At 42.2% G+C, this 15,701-nt stretch overlaps 1 protein-coding gene across 7 annotated transcripts in view; it reads right to left on the minus strand.

The window, feature by feature from the left end:
* The window catches only part of MYCBP2 (MYC binding protein 2), a 354,939-nt gene that overhangs the window by 60,212 nt on the left and 279,026 nt on the right, over nucleotides 1–15,701 (minus strand). The window lies entirely within an intron of this gene.

A 15,701-nucleotide genomic window follows, 5' to 3' on the forward strand; every position in this document is an offset into this window, starting at 1 on the left:
TAGGTGCACAAATATTACATGAATACTCATCTAAAACACACACAAGAAAATATTTAATAAAAAATTCATTACTTGTGGAATTATCTAGAGATCAAAAGTACCAAGCAGAGAATTTGAGTTCACAATCTCCAGTAATCACCAATAAGAGAAAGTTTATTTGGAAACTGCAATACAAAGCATTAGCAGCTAAGCTAACCATATCTAAACTTGTGAGAGTCACAAGAGAAATATTTTTATGAGGTTTACATGTGTTAGACTGACTGTAACTATGGAACTTGCTGGATAACCTCATGGTTACTTAAGTTTTCTTCCCTGGTTAAAAGACAAAAATATATACATAAACTAATTGAACCTACACAAATAGGAGAGAGGCATGTTCCAGACATGCTGCAAAAAATCAGGCTTAAGTTGGAGACTGCCATATTATTAGGGTCATCTGAGAATTAATACTTCTGACAACTGGTTTACTATTACTAATTCATCTTTCCTTGTTTTGGTACTGACAATCTGTTGTGCTTATACCAATTCACTAACAATCCATTATCTGACAGAACTATGTAATAACTTTGTATAAATATACGTAAAATACGAGTTTACAAGGTTGAATAGAATAGTTCACAGGAGGAAAAGTAATTTGCATCCAAATTCAAATGTTTTCTATGAATGGATGCAGTTTATTTTTCAGGATGACGTTTACAAATGCCACTGACAAATTACTTAGTAAATATTAATAAATAAATCTAGATTGGCTCCTTTTTCCTTGGTCCTAGGAAGCAATTCTCTTGCTCATGGGGTTAATTCCACTGATTTCAATTACTGCAACACTTGTGACACACAATATAAAACAATTCGCCCCTTACTATTTTGAACCCAACCAGCACAAAAATGGAATATTCAATTATGAATGTATTAAAGGTCAGTCTATAAATATGCTAATGAAAATTAAGTTAACATGAAGATGAATCCCATCCTGTCCTCCCAAATTTTGCTAGTCTGTTACCTTAATATTCATACATATGTCAGTAGTCTTGTTATAGTATCTTAACAATTGCTTGTAAACTAACATTCTGTTTTCAGCACACAAGTCATGAAACCATTACAATTAAATTAGCAACACTGAGTTGTTATATGAACAGCAACACATACCAAATTTTAAATATTATTCTTGAAGCAGTGTTTTATCAAGTGAATGGAGTGAAAATGAATGGAAGGAGAAAAACCATTTTCCAATGTAAAATTTGAATAACCTGACTGTGTTTGCATGCATACCCACCCTTTAGTTTGTGAGCAAGAGATGAAATAGCAGAGGCAGGCCCAGCTACATCACTACTTTTGTAAATGCGCTCACGAGAAGCAAGGCAGCAGGATGGAGTTTCTATAGTGGAAAACAGTGGCACAGAAGCAGCATAGATTCAATGGAAAAAAATTAGCAAAGATAAAAGCCAAGCAAAACAAGCATTTCAAATATGTATATACTCTGCTAAATATTTTTTATTTCACTGATTAAATTCATTCTCCTCAACAAGTCTTACGTAAGAGTATTATTTAATTTGGAACATTTTTCCAAGGGCGTACATTAAAGTCTACAAATTAAATGTTTTATTACTTAAATATGTATATGAAAAATTGATAACCAAATATTTGTGAGATAGACAACAGGATTTTTATAAAAATCAGAAGAGTTTGGCAGGTCAACTTTAATACTTTTATAAGAAAGATAATTTATGAATAATGCTATCAGAATTGTGCAGGGTAAGAATGATGTCTTTAAAAACGCTGGTGTCGATGCTTGCATGGTATAACTCCAGGCTCAACGTCACTGAAGTTAAACAAGGATGAATTCGCTCCACTGAATCAAAGTAGCTTGAACTACCTAACATAAATCCACAAAATCCAGGAAATATTCCCAAACCTTTTTTTTCATTATCACATGCCTAGTGTGTATCACCACCAAGCTCTAGACTTATGAAATATAAGTGGCAATGAAATGTTAACATGGAATTTTAGCCTTAACTCTAGTACTAGCTTGAAGTAAAATTCAGTTTTTACATTTTACTCTTAGCTCTTTCTTTCAGTAAAATTACATAACAGTTTTTAGAGATTTTATTTTGCATATGCAGAAGACAGTGCAATTCAGAAAAGCTGTTCTGCTCAAGCTCGAGAGTGAAGTGTATTTGAGTTACCATGGCTCCAACCCAAGTACTTCATGAAAGATGTGTTGTCTGCATCTCTGGTGTTCTATTTACTGAAGAATACAAAAAGGCTAAATAAGGGTAGTAGTTGTGGTGAATAAGAATGACTGAGTTCATGCACACTTGAAACAGCAATCCTATTCTTCAAGGCAGCATAACAACACAGAATTGATAACATTCATCTTCCCAAACAGACATCAGCATAAACGTCAGATCAGTGAATGGGTGCCCTGACCATAAAGCTTATTATTTTTTTTATTTAAAAGCTATTTTTCCAGGATATAACAAGAGATCTTGTGTATACTGACAGTTTATTTTACACTGGTAAAATAAACACTGATAATGCACACACTAAGAAAAAGCATACATGTATGCTTTGAAACAAACTTTTTACAGTAATCAATATCAAAATAAAGAACTGACAAATACTAGAGGAAGAGTATGGTAAGTAAAAAGTTATATGTAAGCACTACATTTTTCTTACTATAAGATGATTTTTTGTTCCTCATGTTTATGTCTGTACTGGTAACTTTCCCAAGAAGTTCATGCTATATACTTAGTAATCATTTACTTTTCGTGAAGGCTTAGAATGACAATTTGTGATCATGCTGTGTTGCCCCTTGGATCAGTGCAGGGGGCAATGGCAGCTCAAAAAGTCAATCTCCATCCCAGGGTCTCTGCTACATTGGGAAAGGGAATAAACTTCAGCTGGTCTGTATGGCCGCGTCTACACTAGCCCCAAACTTCGAAATGGCCACGCAAATGGCCATTTCGAAGTTTACTAATGAAGCGCTGAAATGCATATTCAGCGCTTCATTAGCATGCGGGCGGCCGCGGCACTTCGAAATTGACACGCCTCGCCGCCGTGCAGCTCGTCCCAACGGGGCTCCTTTTCGAAAGGACCCTGCCTACTTCGAAGTCCCCTTATTCCCATCTGCTCATGGGAATAAGGGCACTTCAAAGTAGGCCGGGTTCTTTCAGAAAGGAGCCCCGTCGGGACGAGCCGCGCGGCGGCGAGACGTGTCAATTTTGAAGTGCCGCGGCCGCCCGCATGCTAATGAAGCACTGAATATGCATTTCAGCGCTTCATTAGTAAACTTCGAAATGGCCATTTGCGTGGCCATTTCAAAGTTTGGGGCTAGCGTAGACATAGCCCGTGTGTCATAGCATATGCTCTGAGACACACTGGCATAACCACACATATGTGGGGACCAGCTCCATGGCTCCCAGAAGGAGGCGCTGAACCACTTGCTCAAGATGTTCATGAGAGGGTTCCTGAAGAGGGATGGGGAGGTGGGGGGCAGGTAGGCAGGGCAGAGGTAAACAGAACAGAGTATCCCGGGCCACTAGCTCCAGGATCCACTTGTCTGGGGTCATGACAGCCCAGTGGTGGAAAAAAGGGTGGAGGCAGTGATGAAATGGGTGACTGAAAGACTGCGTGTTGGTTGGACCAGAAAGACCTCTCAGACTCTCAACCACATCCTCAATACTGTTGTCTGTGTGGCTGAGGGTGAGATGTCGAAAACTGCTGCAGATGCTGTTTACTGGGTCATCACTGCTGGGACCTGTGTTGTTGTCGGGACTCATAACATTGCTGCTGGTGTTGCTTCTGAAATGCTCCTGCGGCCTCTGTAGGGGGAGTAGCGAGTCTGCTTGACGATAGGAGTATACATGACAGGTGCAAGAATCCTTCATGGAATGAAGATCATCATCAGTCTTTTTGGCAAACAGGCTGCCTATTGAAGGGGAAGTCCTCCACCTTTTGCTGTAATTCCTAGGGAGCCCTGTGGGTTGAAGCCAAGATGTGCACCTCCTAACCACAGCAGATGCCGTGACCCAGGCTGCCATGTCCGTGACATCCACTGCAGACTGTAGGTCCGAGCAAGCAGTGATGTGCTGCTCCCAGATAACACTGACGAAGGCCAGGCGTTGTTCTGGCAAGGCAGGGACAAACTTCTCTTGGAGTTTAGAGTAGTTTATATGGTTGTAAACATCCAGTATGGCCATGTACTTGGCTGCCCGCAACAACAGTGTGCCAGATGAATGAATTTTATGACCCATAATATCCACTTTTTTTGCTTGACTTGTCCTGAGGGCTGGAACGGAAAGATCTGGTTTTATTTCGGACAGCAACCACGACTGGTGAGGTTGGCTGCGGATGGGTAAAGAGAAAGGTCCTTGTAAGCCACAAAATATTTCTTGTCAGACCTTTTATTTGTAGTGGGGATGGAACCTGGCATTTGCCAAATAACTCTGGTGGTGTCCATAATGGCCTCATCCATTGGAATTGCCATCCTAGAGGAAGAAGGTGGTTGAAGGGTGCAAAGGAGCCTGTACTTTTTGATTGGCACCTCTTCCTGTGCCAGAGCCACCCACAGAGGTCTTGGAATGCTTTGGCATCATCCACAGGTGATGTGGGGGGGTGCAGAGGTGATTCCTGTCCACCCTCTGACATAGAGTCCTTGGTGCTGTGGTGAGGGGGGATGATCTCTAAAAGCCCTGCATGGTGGTGATGAAAGGTGAGAGCGGGGTGTTGAAGCACCTGAAGCTGGCAGAGACGATGACGTCAGAGGTGTTGAGTGCTTGGTTCCAACAGCACTCTCTTTGATGGTGTAGGCAGGGGTAGTGCCAGGGAGGCCGTGGCAGATTTTTCTGCTTGCATGGCCCATGAAGACAGCACTGGAAGCCAGCAACGTGCTGGAGATGGGCCTGCCACCACAGGAGTGGTGCCAACCGAGGCAGAGAGACGTTTAGAGTTCATATGTTTGATCTCCCTTGTGAGTTTTAGTGGGTGGCTGTTCTGGGGCTGCTGGTTGGAGGCAGTTTTTGTATAAGTATGTTTTGAGCCTGTTGGCTTGGTTCTTTTTAGCCCTCACTGTAAGGCTGGAGAGTCTTGTGTCCTTCATCCCGATATTTAATGCAGGAAGCATGGCCATTGGATGTCGGCATGGCTTCCCTGCATGTGGTGCACTGCTTAATGTGGCTTGACCTGCTGCTCACAAACAGGGAGGAATTGACAGGGAACATTGATGTGGGTGACAACCTGGGAAGCAGTGATCTTGAGATGTTAGACTTCAGGATCCTGACAAAAGGAAGGAATGAGAGCAGTAAATTACACACCTTGGACTTCAGAAATGCAGACTTTGACTCCTTCAGGAACCTGATGGGGAGAATCCCCTGGGATGCTACCATGAAGGGAAAAGGAGTCCAGGAAAACAGGCAGTATTTTAAGGAAGCCCTATTGAAGGCGCAGAAAGAAACCATCCCGATGCGCAGCAAGAGAAGTAAATATGGTAGGAGACCAGACTGGCTTACTGGGGAAATCCTTGGAAAACTTAGGCACAAAAAGGGAGCTTACAAAAAGTGGAAACTTGGACAGATGTCTAGGGAGGAATATAAATGTATAGCTCAAGAATGTAGGGCAGTTATCAGGAAGGCGAAAGTGCAGCTGGAATTGCGACTCACAAGGAATGTGAAGGGTAACAGAAAAGTTTCTACAGGCATGTTAGCAAGAAGAAGGCGATCAGAGAGGACTTGGGGCCTCTACTGGATGAGGGAGGTAACCTAGTGACAGACGACGTAGGGAAAGCTGAAGTACTTAATTCCTTCTTTGCCTCTGTCTTCACGGACAAGGACAGCTCCCAGACTAATGCGATAAGAGATGCACTGTGGGATGAAGATGAACAGCCTTTGGTGGGGAAAGAACAGGTTAGGAGCTATCTAAAAAAGCTAAACGTACATAAATCCATAGGCCCGGACTGAATTCATCCGAGGGTTCTGAGGGAGTTGACGTATGTCATTGACAAGCCCTTGGCCGTTATCTTTGAAAAGTCGTGGAGATGGGGAGAGATCCCAGATGACTGGAAAAAGGCAAATGTACTGCCCATCTTTAAAAAAGGGAAGAAGGATGATCTAGGGAACTATAGGCCGGTCAGTCTTACATCAGTACCTGGAAAAATCATGTAGGGGCTCCTCAAGGAGTCATTTTGAGGCACTTGGAGGAGGGGAAAGTGAACAGGAATAGTCAGCATGGATTCATGAAGGGCAAGACCTGCCTGACCAATGTGATTAGTTTCTACGATGAGATAACTGGCTCTTTGGATGGGGAAAAATCAATGGATGTGATTTATCTTGACTTTAGCAAAGCTTTTGATAGGGTCTCCCACAATATTCTTGTCAGCAAGTTAAAGGAATGTGGATTGGATAAATGCACGGTAAGACGGATAGAAAGCTGGCTAGAAGGTCGGGCCCAGTGGGTAGTGACCAATGGCTCGATGTTGGGATGGCAACTGGTTTCTAGTGGAGTGCCCCAAGGTTCAGTTCTGGGTCCTATTCTGTTCAACATATTTATCAGTGACCTGGATGAGGGGTTAGATTACATCCTCAGCAAGTTTGCAGATGATACTAAGCTAGGGGGAGAGGTAGATATGCTGGAGGGTAGGGATAGGGTCCAGAGTGGCTTAGACAAATTGGGAGACTTGGCTGCAAGAAATCTTATGAGGTTCAATAAAGACAAGTGCAGAGTCCTGCACTTGGGCCGGAAGAATCCCAAGCATTGTTACAGGCTGGGGTCTGACTAGCTCAGTAGTAGTTCTGCAGAAAAGGACCTGGGAGTTGTAGTGGATGAGAAGCTGGACATGAGTCAACAGTGTGCCGTTGTAGCCAAGAAGGCTAATGGCATATTAGGTTGCATCAAGAGGAGCGCTGCCAGTAGATCTAGAAAAGTGATTATTCCTCTTTATTTGGCTTTGGTGAGGCCGCATCTGGAGTACTGTGTCCAGTTCTGGGCCCCTAATTATAGGAAAGATGTGGATACACTGAAGGGCGACCAAAATAATTAAGGGGCTGGAGCATAAGATCTATGAAGAAAGGTTGAGGGAATTGGGACTGTTTAGTCTGCAGAAGAGAAAACTGAGAGGGGACTTGATAACAGCCTTCAGCTTACTGAAGGGAGGTTCACAGTGGTCACGGAGGGCAGAACACGGAACAATGGTCTCAAGTTGCAGTTGGGAAGGTCCAGGTTGAACATAAGGAAAAACTTGTTCACTAGGAGGGTGGTGAGGTATTGGAATGGTCTACCCAGGGAAGTAATGGAGTCTCCATCCCTGGAGGTGTTTAAGTTTTGCCTTGACAAAGCCCTGGGTGAGCTGATCTGATGGATTTGGTCCTGCCTACGGCAGGGGATTGGACTTGATGGCTTTTTTAGGTCCCTTCCAGCTCTATTGTTCTATGATTCTAGTGCCCATGGAGGTGAAGCAGCAAAAATTCTAACGCTACTAAAACTTTTTTTTTTAAAGTAAGTAAAGTCAAAACTCTAATGGGGAGAGTAACTTAGATAGCAAGGCTACAGTAACTAATAACTAAGTTGTTTTTCAGAGGGGACAAAGCTTCGCCTACAGCCAAAGATGGTAGAGAAGGAACTGAGGGGTTCCACGCTGCACGCGTGCCAGACAGCACAAAGAGGCCCTTCTGCACATTTGCAGTGTAGGAAACCACAGCTACAGAAGAATCTCAGAGAGCCGGCACAAGGACACACTGACACCCAGAGTGGAGCAACAACAGGCACAATACTTGATGAACTATGTTATATTTCTGCTTCTATAAAGCCTCAAAGAACAAAAGGCAATGGTAGTAGAACAAGAAGCCTCTTTCTCCACTAATTTATTAATAAGAAAATATTGAATTCTGTTATATATGAAAATATTTTAAAAAAGGAAAGTATTAGTCTCTGATAGTAATTGTAATAAAATTAACCAGAACAAAAGAAAGTTGACGTGCAATCCCAGTGGGGAAAAAAAAATCTATTAGCCTAACTATTACTACTGGGAATGACATCATACAAGCTATTGAAATCTGGCAAAACTTGAATATATTGAAGAAAGCTGAACAAAATACCCTAGCATTTTTAGCCAACTATAACATTTTAGTAAATTATAATTCAAACTGTTAAGACAATACAAAAATAAAACAATTCAATTTATACCCTACCTTCAAACTTTACAACATGATTTATCCCCAGATGTTTAGGAATTTACAAAATTTGCCACAGAGAAAGTAAGCTTTACATCTCTGTATTCTAGAAAAATAAATTTCCAAAAGCCCAATGCCACATTTTCTGTTCCTCACAAATATTTGATGGCTAATGCCCAGATTTCAGAAAGCAGATTTTGTAAATTTCCCTCTGCAGGGCAAACTCAACCCCCTTAACATATTTTAAATTCTCTAGCCAAGGGATCATTTCTTATCTATACTCTGAATTACCTATTGCTGACGGGATGCTTGAGAAATATTAGTAACACATTTGTTTGTCACAGAAAAGTGTCAAAGTTTCATAGCTGTAGTCACCTATATCTATTTCCACTGAACCTCTCTAGTCCAGCAACATCCATAATCTGGCATGATTTTAGTTAGCTGTATAGTCATTTATCACAGGTGTGGCAAAGTTTCCTGTGGTCCTCTAAAGTTTGTTTACAGCCACCAGTCCTGGCTGTCAGTGTTCTATGCAGTTTAGCTGTAATTTACCCCACGTGTCTTCTAAGAGCCCAAGTAAGCAGTTGAAATGTTCTCTCATTCAGAACCCCTTCGGTCCCAAGGCTGATGGATATAAAGGTTCACCCTGAACCCACTTCTAAATCTTCTTCAAATTTCCTTTAAGTAATAGCACTCAAACTTTTTTCATGTTAAAATACTCCAGGGATGATCACAGATTCATAGAACACTAAGACTGGAAGGGACCATAAGAGGCCATCAAGTCCAGCCCCCTGCCCCAATGGCAGGACCAAGTACTATCTAAACCATCCCTGATAGACATCTATCTAACCTGTTCTTAAATATCTCCAGCAATGGAGATTCCACACCTCCCTTGGCAATTTATTCCGCTGTTTGACCGCCCTGACAGTTAGGAACTTTTTCCTCATGTTCAACCTAAACCTCCCTTGCTGCAGTTTAAGCCCGTTGCCTCTTATTCTATCCTCAGAAGCCAAGAAGAACAAGTATTCTCCTTCCTCCTTATGACTCCCTTTTAGATACTTGAAAACCGCTATCATGCCTCCCCTCAATCTTTTCTTTTCCAAACTAAACAAGCCCAATTCTTTCATCCTTTTTTCATAGGTCACATTCTCTTGACCTTTAATCTTTCTTGTCGCTCTGTTCTGAACCCTCTCTAGTTTCTCCACATCTTTTTTGAACTGCGGTACCCAGAACTGGACACAATACTCCAGCTGAGGCCTAACCAGCGCAGAGTAGAGCGGAAGAATGACTTCTCGTGTCTTGTTCACAATACACCTGTTAATGCATCCCAGAATCATGTTTGCTTTTTTTGCAACAGCATCACACTGTTGACTCATATTTAGCTTGTGGTCCACTATAATCCCTAGATCCCTTTCTGCTGTAGTCGTTCCGAGACAGTCTCTTCCCATTCTGTATGTGTGAAACTGATTGTTCCTTCCTAAGTGGAGCACTTTGCATTTGTCCTTATTAAACTTCATCCTGTTTACCTCAGACCATTTCTCCAATTTCTCCAGATCATTTTGAATTATGACCCTATCCTCCGAAGCATTTGCAACCCCTCCCAACTTGGTATCATCTGCAAACTTAATAAGCGTACTTTCTATGTCAGTATCTAAATCATTGATGAAGACATTGAACAGAACCGATCCTAACACAGACCCTTACGGAACCCCACTTTTTACACTTTTCTAGCAGGATTGAGAACCATTAAGAACTACCCTCTGGGTATGGTTATCCAGCCAGTTATGCACCTACCTTATAGTAGTCTCATCTAAATTGTATGTTCTTTTCTGTGATGAGAACATGCATGAATATGCCAATTTAAATAGATGTGTGTATGTATTTAAATTACCTAAGCCTAACTGGGTTCATTACATTATAGAGCTAATTCTTCAACCAAAGACACTGTAATGTCTGCTGATTGACTGCCTTCTCTAATCTCCATCATCTCTCTTCAGTGTCATTCTGCCTGTCCTCGATAAACACATTCTCTAAATATCTTCTCTGTACCTCTCCTTCCAAACCCCATCTCCAATCATTACTCCTCTTATGCTTTCTTCCACCACCTATTCACTTAGAGATTTTCAAAGAAGCCTGAATTTTATTAAAAAATTATGCTAGCACACCAAGGTTCAAACTGGGATTAGTGAGCCAGCATGCTAAAAAATCAGAGAATCTCTGTCCTGAAGGTCCTACCATCTACAGATCGAAAACAGAAAAAAGATGAAGATACAACATACAAACAAATGAATCTGGTGAAGAGTTAACTTAGTGACCTACACAGTACATTTTTCAAACATGGTGTAGAGGTAAAATGAATGGAGAAGACAAATGATTAGTCACAGCTTGTCACCAATTTGGCTATGACTACCAATCTGACAGAGGAGAGTTTTAAGGGAGAATTTGAATGATATGGTTGTGTATATTTAGTTTTTTTTCTTACTTCATTTTATTCTTAAGGGGCAGCATGGAGGAAAAAAGCACAGTGTGTTTATGGCAGAAGTTGACTAATGGGCATTAAAGGCTAGGAGTACTGGTGTAGCAAAGGTAGGGATGAACATTACAACACATTACTAGATGAGGTAGCAGAAGCTTTGACTAAGTAATGAAAGAGACAGACAAGGGGTTTGCATCTGATGTAAAGTTGAAGGGGAAACCAAGGGAGGAGCTTGAACAGAGCATTCACCACATTAGAACAATGAAACAAGGTGATTTCAGGAATACCAATCTGAAAAGCCTAGAAGGGCCCAACACTGAAGTAATGAGGGCCAAAAATGAAGAGGCTGCTGTAGTGAAGATGTGAATGCTGAAAACTTGAATTAAAGTTTGGCTGCATGGCTGAAAAGGAATGGTTGGATTTTAGTGACTGGGGCAGCTGGCTGGGGCGGTGGGAAGGGAGAAGGTAAAATGGGCCACAGCCATAATCACCTCTTTCCTCTCCGGCAACTCCATGGACACCCAAAACCATGCAGCAAAGAACACCTCCACCTTTGAGGCACTGAGGCTTGGTTGTACCTCCCTCCTCGGAGGGATAACAGATATCTAGCAGCAAAAGGAGCAGCCAAACCAGGAACCTTTAAGGAACTGTCTACAGTTTGAATTGGATTTTCTGCAGGCAGTGCTGATTGGCTGTTTGCTCCAACTCACCCAGCTCCCTAACAGTCTTGTCACCTCAGCAGCACTGCACACCTGTGCCTCTTTATCAGGCATGGAAAATGTTTTGGCACAAAATAATCTAGAAAATCTACTCATCAAAATGACTATCATCTCCTGTGTTTCAGTCCACAGAGTACTATTTAAAATGGCTTCTGGCAACCATCTGGAAAAAGTACAATTCTCCATGAATTGCTCTGAAAAAGAACCCCCCCCCTTTTCTCCCCTTCTTTTTGCTTATTAATCCTAAAGGCTTATTTTCAGCAGCTACTCATTTCACCATATCCAAAGGAGGTATATGTGCAAGGCATGGATAATGCTGTGCTTCAGTGCAAAAGGGAGGAGAAATTTGAGAACAGACAGGAAATTCAAATACACATTCCAACTACTTTGTACTCCTCTGGCAATGAGAAGCAACTAAATTTAAAAAAAAATAGGTTAACTGAACAGTGTGCTCTGGTTCTTTTGTCTGACTCCACAGTGATACTATGCAAGGCCCTTCAGTATCTGTGGTCCCAGTTTAGGTTAAAATGATTTCTGAAGACATTATATCCCCAACTTCCCCACTGCCTTGTGGGAAGGTTGGCTTGGTCATGGAATGGGTGATGAATGTCTTCCCACGGAAACCCTCTTCGACGAACTGTCATGTGGGTTGAGAACAAGAGGAAGACCCAGGCCACACTTCAAGGATACAGGCAAAAAACACCGTTAAAAAATTTAACATCAATCCAAAATCCTGGGAATCTACATTATCCGATTGAAATACCTGGTGACGATTGCTACGAGAGGGAATATCATCCTTCGATAGTATGTTTGCCAGCCACACAAAAGAACTTTGCCTTAGAAGGAAAAGCTCTCAGACTCAAGAATTCAGAAACAGACTGACATGCAGTTACTGCAATCGACCATACAAATCCAACATTGGACGGATAAGGCATGAGAGAAGCTGCAGACATAAACACTGCCCATAGATCCTCACTGCCACTGCTAACCACCATCTCTCGAGACAAAAAGGGGCCATATATCTCCCCAGCCCCTATTCTATCCCATTAGGGCCAAATTATGGCTGGTCCCATAACTGTGCACTACCTCCCTAGTCCTTCACGTCCCACTCCACACTTTTCTAAGGAATGCTGATTAAGTCGACAGTGGTACCTGCTGAGTTTAGAAGTAACTCAGGAGCAAGTACACTAATGTATGTAGTCATATGCCGGTGTGATTACAGGGCTGTTGTTTTGGCTATTAGGAGTTGAGGGTTGTGGTCATGTGTTGTAAGGGAAATATTTGCCATGCTTCCAAATTCAGCTATTTCTAAACTATACCAGGGACCATATATTGTAGAGGTTATCTTGTCCATTAGAGTGTTTCCAGAATTCAGGCTTCATAAGGGTCACTTTACAAACTAAAAGATTATTGAGAGAGGGCCTGAACACACTCGTGTGCGTGTGTGTGTGTGTGTGTGTGTGTCCTGTCCCCGCACGTGAGCAGGTGTGAGACACAAGATGGTTTTTGTCCAAGGGAAGAGAATGAATGCTGGCATGCACGGAAGAAAAGCAGTTTGGGAATACCAATAGTCTCCTCTTAAGGCCAGAGAACTGGGTTCTGAGTAAATCAGTAATAAATAATATGAAAATTAATGATTAGGGCCACCAAAATCAAAATGTTTAAGCTGGTGAAACCTCACCTATAACAGCACAAGTTTTTATAGTATTTGTTAACATGATACAGAAAGGCTTACTATGTAACAGGGTAAAGACTACCATATACAACATAACATGACTTCACCAAAGGGATCAAAACAACCTGGGTGTTTGGAATGTACTGATTTTTCTATGCTTTAGCTCTCAACATTAAACACTAACTATTGTTTGGGGACAGAATTTACATTCAAACTTTTATCAAGAGAAAAAAAACAAACCGCACAAAAGCATGCCCTTTCAACATGCACCTATAATAGAGTATTTCAATGCCGTGTTAATTCTAATGTTTCTTTATCCTCACACCCCCAAACACTGGATCTCCTACACTGCATAGGCTCTCATACACCTGCCTGTAAATCAGCACTCAACTACCTTAAATTTAATTTTCTGTGTATATGGAATTTACAACCTTTGCCGCTAAAGTTTCCTTGCACGGGTGCTTCTGAGTTTTCCAATTCTGAAAATCTTATTCCTCTAGTGAGAAGCAATTTGCAATGTTTGATTCAACATATTGAGGTTGTCATTGCTCCTTACACTGTACATAGTATTTTGATACAAAAAAATTCCTGTAGACTACAAAGGCAGACTTTTTTTTTTTTTTTAAATTTCTTGAGGACGGTTTTGGCATTCGTTTGTGCAGTTGCTAACCCAAAGAACCACTGACATTCTCAGTCAGCTTTATGGGGATCTGTGGGGGAGAGTATAGTAGAGGTGAAGCCAGCCCAATTTCACATTATGATCAGTGAAAACTGTCATATTGGGAAGAAACACAGTGGGTGTGTCTACATGGGCACAAATCTTCGAAACAGCCATGCTAATGGCCATTTCGAAGATTACTAATGAGGCGCTGAATTGAATATTCAGCACCTTGTTAGCATTAGGACGCTTCTGGCCGCAGCTCTTTGAAAGTGCGCAGCTCGGCGCGGCTACACGGGGGTCCTTTTCGAAAGGACCCCACATCTTTCAAAATCTCCTTATTCCGATCAGTGAGCGGGTGTAGCCAGACATGAACCCCCCGATTTGGCTTTTTTTTCTTCTTTCTCGCCCCTCCACTGGGAGAGACAGAGAGAGAAATAAGCAGGGGAGACAGGCAGCCTTTGATGTCCTGGGAACGCAGGTGTGCTGTCTCGCCCAGCCTCTCTACTATACACAAAAACCAGACAGTGAATGGGCTAGCTAATGGCCGCCCTTCTGGCTGATCTCGGTAATTGACATGCCTAATCACTTCCCCAGGAAGAACGGGGAACCCCCACCCATCACCTCCAAAGGTGCCCAACTGTCCACAATTCACAGGTGCAAATTGAGCCTTGCACCTTCCCTGGGAAACCTGGGGTTCAAACATATTCCTCCCAATTGGCCACTTGAGACCAGGAAGAAGTGTACGTGACAAAAGGGGTATAAAGGGGCTTGGCAGCCCACCCCCCTTTGAGTTTCAATCACCTACACCTGCTGGCCAGGTCTGGAATTAACTCCCGAGACTGGGGACGCCTGGTTCGTATCTACTTCTTCCCGAGGGATTGAGAGAAAGATTCTGGGTCACACCGGATCTAGGAGGCAGGGGTAAGAATTACACCTGTATTACACTTCTTTCCTATAGGAATTGAGGGAAAGACTCTGGTTCCACCAGGTCTAAGAGGCAGGGGTGAAAATCACACCTGCAACAGGCCTTTCTTGTGTACACATTACTTGTATTAGTTTAAGCTAGCTAGTTTGTCTAAAACTTTTCTTAAGTTAAATTGTGTTGTTTCCCCTTTAAAAACCACGGGTACTAACTGTTTTGGGCTACAAACTGCTAAAAACCATTAGCCTGTCACTCAAACTGGGGGAAGCCCTTACCTTATCCTTAAAACGCATTTACCCCTTTGATCTATTAGAACACTGCGATCCTCCACTATCTTTTACGTAGAACTGTAGAAAATTATTATCTTGCCTATCAAACCACAGGGGGTCCTTACCTTACCTTAATTGGCAAGCTGCGGTCAGCAATTACCTTCTGTAAACATTAATAACCACGAGAAAAATCACTATCCTGTCACTCATTTGGCGGCCATCTTGGTTTCATTCATAAATTGAGCGGTCAGTTTAAAACCCCCTTTTACACGCGGCAGCCACTTCTGTTGTAAAATCACTGCCAGCGGTTTCCTATTAACTGTTAGTAAAGTTATAAACAAAAATTCACAATTGTGGTACTTTGATCACCTGTCTTAGTTAAATTGTTTCCATCTTTGTATAAATAAAAAGTAACTGTTAAAGCCTCTCTAAGTGTAATTTTCCTCTTGCTGCTGTACCCGAACTAAACACAAACCAAAGAACCCAGCCTGCCCTGGCTGCTTAGCGTAGCTGCTGGTGTGGCATCACCCCCTTTGCCCCACCAGACCTTTAGCTGGTACCTGGGCATCGGCTCACAGCGGGATAAGGGGATTTCGAAAGGTGCAGGGTCCTTCGAAAGGACCCCCGTATAGCCGCGCCAAGCAGCATGCTTTTGAAGCACTGTGGCCAGAAGCATCCTAATGCTAATGAGGTGCTGAATATTCAATTCAGCGCTTCATTAGTAATCTCTGAAATATGGCTATTTTGTGCCCATGTAGACACAGCCTATAAGAGAAAGGTGCTTCAGAGATAAGTGCATGATAAATATTTAAGTAGA

The sequence above is a fragment of the Carettochelys insculpta genome, chromosome 1 (assembly GCF_033958435.1).
Source record: "Carettochelys insculpta isolate YL-2023 chromosome 1, ASM3395843v1, whole genome shotgun sequence".
In the NCBI taxonomy this organism is placed as follows: domain Eukaryota; kingdom Metazoa; phylum Chordata; order Testudines; family Carettochelyidae; genus Carettochelys; species Carettochelys insculpta.